This window comes from Lactuca virosa, chromosome 9, assembly GCF_052849685.1.
Source record: "Lactuca virosa cultivar CGN04683 chromosome 9, Lactuca_virosa_CGN04683_v6, whole genome shotgun sequence".
Taxonomy (NCBI): domain Eukaryota; kingdom Viridiplantae; phylum Streptophyta; class Magnoliopsida; order Asterales; family Asteraceae; genus Lactuca; species Lactuca virosa.
Genome location: NC_136434.1, coordinates 154,466,904 through 154,474,181, shown reverse-complemented (window position 1 = coordinate 154,474,181; position 7,278 = coordinate 154,466,904). Strand labels below are relative to the sequence as shown.

The 7,278-nt window shown below is 34.7% G+C and overlaps 1 long non-coding RNA gene across 1 annotated transcript; it reads right to left on the bottom strand.

Moving 5' to 3' along the window:
- Positions 1-1,632: 1,632 nt before the first annotated feature.
- Positions 1,633-2,494, bottom strand: LOC145138743 (uncharacterized). The gene is made up of 2 exons (XR_013721691.1): positions 2,083-2,494; positions 1,633-1,875 (listed from the first exon to the last, which is right to left on the bottom strand). It is a non-coding gene; the product is annotated as an uncharacterized LOC145138743 (long non-coding RNA).
- Positions 2,495-7,278: the final 4,784 nt, after the last annotated feature.

The window sequence follows — 7,278 nt, the reverse complement described above, 5'->3', positions numbered from 1 at the left end:
ATATATATATATATATATATATATATATATATATATATATATATATATATATATATATATATATATATATATATATATTATATTGTTGTTCTATAATTTTAATTATATAACCTATAAGCTTTTTGATTACACGACTTATTTGAATCTTTTAAAGTCGCATACGCCAACAAAAATATATATACATATATAGTGTCCTTGTCGTTATAAAACTTATAAACATTTTTCACAATAATAACTACAATACATTCTACATATATTTTTTTATCATGATGTATACCCCGATTCTCGTGCCCTCTTATCGATTCATATAAAATTTCTAAAAGTGTTTGCCTAATGTTCAGGTCGTGGTGATTCCAAAAATGCAGATGAAATTTAATTCTGTTATACTGATCACTGTGAAATGACATTTAAAGTTTTACGTTTAACTAAAGATGAAAAACGTCTGATTTTTGACTTTCATAAATATTGTTATAAAAATATTTCAAACATGAAATTAAATATTAGGCTATAGCCTGAGTTCTAAAATGCTTTCGGAAATAATTTTAGTGGTTTTACGAAAATCAGTATTATATCGGTTTCGAATTCTTAAAACAGTCATATCTTTTGCATACGAATTCCGTGTTAGACGTTCTTTATATTTTTGGAATCATGGAAACATGTACTACGAGGATAGAGTGTTTGCTTTACTCATAACTGGTTAATAAGAAATTTCAGTTTTTCAGACGCATTCATATGGTTGTAGTTTGAGCAGTTTGATTTATTTTCCAGATTACATATTTGGAAGTAAGATACCGTCTGGTATCTTGTAATAGTTAAAATAAATCACTTATTTTATATTAGATGGAGTAAAAATCAATGAATAAATTTGCAAATAGATTTATTGTGAACTTGCCCGTTAACAGTGTTTGACCTAAATTCATGGATGTCACAATAATGGTTACATAATCATCAACCAAATTATTTGGACACTTTGTTTTGATTTTATTATCTCTTTTTTCATCATTGAGGTAGGATGTATACCAAAGATTTGAACTATATAATATAAGCATACATTCCGGAAATTAAACATACCAAAATTCTTGGATGTTTTACTTTGGAGAGGAGGAGCATAAGAAAATATAGTTCTTATATAAAGAACTAGCAAACTGAATCCTGATCCATAATCGTGTTGATTTCAATGAGGAAAATGGGAACTAAAAGTAAAAAAAAAAAAACAAATAAACAATATAAAACTGCAACTTTCTGATTAGCTTATAGTTGTTTTGGAATTGGATTTTTTCCCCTTCTTACTTGAAGCCAAGTCGTTAAGTACATCACAAAGCCAATAGTTTAGCAATTAAAAACATTTGATAAACAGTTAAATGTGGTCATTGAAATAGTTATAATACAGAAATGTAGTCAAAAGAGAGGTTCTAATCTCACCATGGCCCTAGAAGCATTCTTTCATGGGGTTTTAAGAAGAAACTAATCATGAAGAAATAAAACTAATTAATTGAACTTTGCAATAATTGAAGAGGATGACTAATTCAGTGGAAGACTGTGGCAACGATGGATCGTTGTGTCGGCAAAACCACAAAACTACAAAACTAATGGTACAACATCATTAATGAAAACATGAGGAAATAAGATAAGTAGAAGAAAGAGAAGTTGGAACTCACAGTGGACTTTTAAATCCTTACAAAGTCAAAATTAAACTTCCATACATGAACTACCGATCAAACATGAATATTCATATCACATTTACACCAGATCAATGAAAATAAACAAAGGTGCATTCAACAAATTACCTTTAGTAAAGAGTCTTTCTGTTGATGTTCATTTACACATGATCAAACATTATTTGAGTCGTTTTGTCAAGGGTACCTTTTCTGTATTCTGCAAAAAAATTACAAACCAAATGGTTCTTAAAGAAGGAATTCATGGACTAACCACTTCAATTTTACAGCCCTTCTCAACGGAAGTTGGTTTAACCCCTCAACAGATGTTGGCTTAACACCAATTAAATGCATACATCATCCGAAATTTGGAGAAACATTAAAAAAATACAGAATCAAATCTATTAAAGAATGAAAGTAAACTTACATGTGCAAAAAGCTATAGAAACTTCCCGTTTCAATTTCTGAATCGAAACGTTAACGATGGTGGTGATTACCACTATTTTCGGTCGATAACCGAAGGTGGAGACAACAACACTCGTGAATGTGTGTGATGGTGGCAAGGTCATTTCCTTGTTTCTCTGTTGATTTCTTTTTAATGGAAAAATGTGTTGTAGAAAAGAGGCTGTAAGTGGTGGTTTCGGCTGAAAGATAATGGTTGTACCAAGGATACAGTGGCAATGTTAAGAGTATTTATATCTAAAGTAAGAAAGGACCATAAGCTTAGGGTTTCAAAAGATTAGGTGGCGATGAATGGGGAAGAGATATGGGTCGGCTTGGTCAATTGTTAACCGGTTCAATTGGCCAACGATTCTATTTTCCTAACAATACTCGTTCATCTTTAAGGTAATATTGTTTTAGGTTTTGACGAATTCAATTTACACATGATTTGACTGGATAAGATTTGGTTTTTTTTTTAACGGCATAAACCGTGTGCATATATTGCATTATTATTCGTACGACTTAATTTCTAACATTTGAATTTTCATATATATATATATATATATATATATATATATATATATATATATATATAACAATGAATTTTCCTATATATGTTAATAGTGTGCATCAGGCTACAAGATGTGTACACACCGGCTAACCTGAGAGCAGTTTAATTTGCTTTGAAAATGAGTTGTATTTTTAACAAGCTAAGTGAAATCAAATTATCAAAATAGAATAAACTGACTCAACCGGATTTTCTAGTAATCTTTTCGGTTCGATACAATCTATGAATTGGCATAAAACTAGTTGTTGTTGAACCGCTTTTGTCCCCGATTCCCAATCTGACCGATTCACACAACTTCTTCTTTAAATTCTCAAAAGCTTCCTTATGCTTCACATTCCAAGTATAAATAGCTCCTTTTTGGGTCAAAGCTGTTAATAGAGTCGCGATCAAAGAAAAGCTTTGGATAAGTCTTCGATAATATCTGACGAATCCTAAAAATCTTTAGATCTCCGTAGGACTTTCAATTGTAACCTTCGAGTTACAAAATAAATCCTTATTGAGGACTCCTTCTTCTTCTTAGGATAAGTACTTTCCTTCATTCAGCGTAACAGACCGATGGGTCATGTTCTAATGATATCTCATCGTATAATGCACTGCTTAGACTCATGAAAGCGAAGTGAACAAAATAGCTGAAGAAATGAAGTCTTTACAGAATATTCACTTGTACTCTGTAAAACTTGAAAGCGTAATAGAGCCAAACAGATCATATTTACATTCTGTGTCCAAATTTCATATTCATACTTTGAATTCAACTCTGATTAATTCAATACTCGATTCTTTGTTTCATTAATCAGAGTACAAGTTTTACAAAGAATCAAAGTATTGAATTAATCAGAGTAGAATTCAAAGTATGAATATGAAATTTAGACACAAAATGTAAATATGATCTGTTTGGCTCTATTATGCTTTCAAGTTTTACAGAGTACAAGTGAATATTCTGTAAAGACTTCGTTACTAAGACTCTAGTAAACACTCCTATATATAGGAGAGAAAAGTGTACAAAAAATATACTAAGGACTAAACATTAAGTTTCGAATACAATGCCTTAGTAAAATACATTACAAAAATGTTCGAAGACACCAACACATACTTCGACTAATTACAATATTTCGACCCTTACAATCTCCCCCTTTGTAATCAAAGTCGAAGTCTTCAGTTTGAAAGAAGTGTGATGGAGTACAGCAAAACTCTTCGAACTTCTGTGTACCATGAGATGACCTTCTTCAACTCCTTCTTGTCTCCGTCATTATTTTTCTTGCAGTGATTCATACGAACAATTAAGTTCGTATATTGAGATGTAGAGTATCTTTCCACTTCGATTGCCTGGAACAAGAAGCGCTTCGCTTTCCCAGCTTTATCTTTTCCCGCGAAGACTAACCCAAAAGGCTTTAGACAGATTTCTCCATCTGCATATTTCTTTAATTCAGTCTGAGTCTTCGAAGGAGCCATTGGGGCCTTTATCTCCATTCCCTTGGCAGTAGCCAACTCCACATCAGTTAGTGCTAGGCACTCATAGTAATTTTCTATAAAGATCTTGATGTGAGCAACTCCAAGCTTGAATTCCTCAGGCTCTGTGTTCTGAAGATAAGAGAATGATTTGTCTTTCAAAAGCAATGCAACTTGTATAAGGTCATACAATTTCATCAATGGAAAATCTGCAATTGTAAATTCGCAAATATTTCCATTTGCCCTGGCCACCACATACTTAATGTTTTGGACTGTGTTTTCGAAAACCACATCCATTTTCATACTGATCACCTTCTTGATTTTGATCAGTGACCATACCTCCTCAGGGGCTTTTCCAAGTACAGCATGAAAACGAATTTTCATGTGTGTGCCTTCATCTTTTTCCTTGAAATTCCCTTCAGCCTTGAACTGTGGCATGATAAACATCATTTCGTTTATCGGGAAATCCAACTGGCATTCATCAGTGTTCGTGATCACATAACTCTGCTTTGGCTTCTTTTCGAATGAGTACATGTGATTGAAAGAAACCTTGGCTTCGATTGTCTCATAGTTATAATGTTTTTCTGGATCACCTTTATTCATCCCCTTCGGATCACTAGCCCTCTGAGTCATGATACTTTAGATGAGCCTCGTTTTCTCCAGTTCAGCCTCTGCTTCCGCCTTCTTTTCATCTTTTGATTTTTCGACAAGAATTGATTTCCCTTTGTCTTTTGAAGCCGGTTTTTCTGTTACTTCCTTTGGTTTCGAACCACTCCCACCAGTTTCTAATGGTTTACCAATCACAATTCCTTTCGAAGTTGGTCTTGCAGTTGGCATTGTTGTTACAATAGTTGAAGTCACTGGTTTAGCAAAAACCATCACCGGTTTTGTTGAAGGAATGTTCGAAGGAAATACTTTGCCCACCACTTTCGCTTCTTCTTCAGCTGACTTACTTTCTCCCCCTTGCACCCCTGTAAAAACAGGAGGGGCAGTTGTTGTGGGAAGAAGACTTGAGATGCGAAAAAGTGGTGCAAGCTGCTTATTGAGAATGGCTTCGAACCGAACGAACTTCTGGGATAAAAATTCGGGAGTAATCAGTGGAGACGAAACTGGCTTTGTTGAAATCTCCTTTAACTCCTTGAGCAGCTTTATCACTTCCTTAAAACTTGCAGTTTCGGAAGTTGAGATTTGAGTTATTTGAGGACTCAAACCTTCATATAACTTGACAAAACGAGTGACTGCATCACAAATGATATCGACCTTCTGATTCACTGATGTATTATCATGATGTACAGCTGCAACTTCTTTTTGCATTTCTTCTCGGAGTTCATGAATCTGCTTGTTACCATCTTCTCTTACCTTCTTCACTTCTTGAACAAAAAGAATATTTCGTTCTTTTGTTATGCTTTTTAGATTCTTAACTTCACCCATAAAATCAGATCGTTGATTTTTAACACGAAGTTCATTATTCTGATCCGTGTAATCAACCTTCTCCAAAATGACTGACTCTGAAGCTTTCACCATTCCAGAAACTTTGCTGATTATTCTTGATTCCAGCATCTTTAACATAGTATCGATTTCCAGACTCGATACTGATGAAGCTCCTCCAAGATCGGCTTGGGATTGAATTAAGGAGTTCAACTTCTGATTAAGAATTTTATACTGCTTCATTGTCATCAGCATATGATTAGAAAATTCTTCTTCATCTTCATGAAATTCCAAATCTTCGAATGTACCTCCAAAGCCTTCATTGTCTGTTTCTGTCTCCATATCAATGTTTTCGTGAATAGGCGAAGGTGGTTTTGTTGGGTCAGTGGATTGAGAAGAGAAAATGGAAGTAAATTGTTGATTTATGATCTGTTCGAAGGTAGGTGAGTCTGTGGTTGATGTAATGGGAATTGTAGATGATGGTGTGACAGAAACAATTGTTTCTAAAGGAGTACCTTGATCTACATTCTTCGAACCTCCTTCACCCATATTGACATTTGTATCCGTATCAGATACGTGTACAGGGATGCCTGAAGTTCGAACCTCCTCAAAAATTGATTTGACAATCGAAACATCGGGTGGTATGACATCTGTCTTCTCAGGAGTTGAACTTGTAATGAGATGAGTAAACTCTGGGGTTTCGGGTATCGTTTCATCGTCTTCTGTGGACTCAGTAGGTACAACAAGTTTTTGAGTTTTCTTCTTCTTCTTCGTTTGTGACAAGTGTTTTGCCATATCCTCAGCTACTCGTTTCTTTGACCTCGGAGAAACAGGAGCTGGTACTTCACGAATAAGCACACCCTGATGAGTAATCTGAGGTTTTCAAACCATTTTCTGTGAAGGTGACTTGCGTTTGCGAAGAGATTTCATCTTGATTCTTCGAAACATCCCAGTCTTCGAAGGAATTATAACATTCTCTTGAGTTTCTTCAAAAATTGGCTCAATCACCTGGGTTTCATCAACCTTCTTCTTTGGAGACTTGGAGGATTTCAAATCCTGTGTTTTCTTTTCAGAGGAAGCAGGATCAGCCTTCTTCGACTTTTTGGACTTCTTCTCTTCCCTAGGCAACAAGATTCCAGTCGGAATAGAAGAATCGACCGTTTTCAGATATGCTACCAAAACCGGATTCGTAGGATCCACCCGTTTAAGCATTGCATCTGGAATCCGAGCAACACTTGGAGAAGTATCAGCATCATCGACAACCTCCTTCGGATAATGATAAGATTGAAAAGTAACCTTCTCTTCTTCATTTGATATTAAAATTCCTTCCTTATTATAAAAATACTGTAAAATAAGGCTCCAATATCGTGCACACGAAATGCCATGAACAGCATTCGTATGTTCTACACCCTTTTGGAATTCCTTCCATAATTGTGTAGAAAAATTTGCTTCAAGATCATAGTAGAGGCCTGCAACCATAGCATACACCTCCATCCTTCCTTTGTCTAAGCCAACGGTTCTTCCAGTCAAACATCTTAAAAGATCCCAAACAAGAAATTCCATAATCGTGGAAGTCCAGACTTTCTAAAATCACTGATTTTTGACAATGGGGGCTGATATCCCATTTCATTAAACATATGGACAATTTGTGGGAATGTGAATTCAACAAAAGGAGGCGAATTCGGAATTGCAAGAATCTGACAGAAAAGTTTCTTGGATAACCTAACCTTTTTATCATTC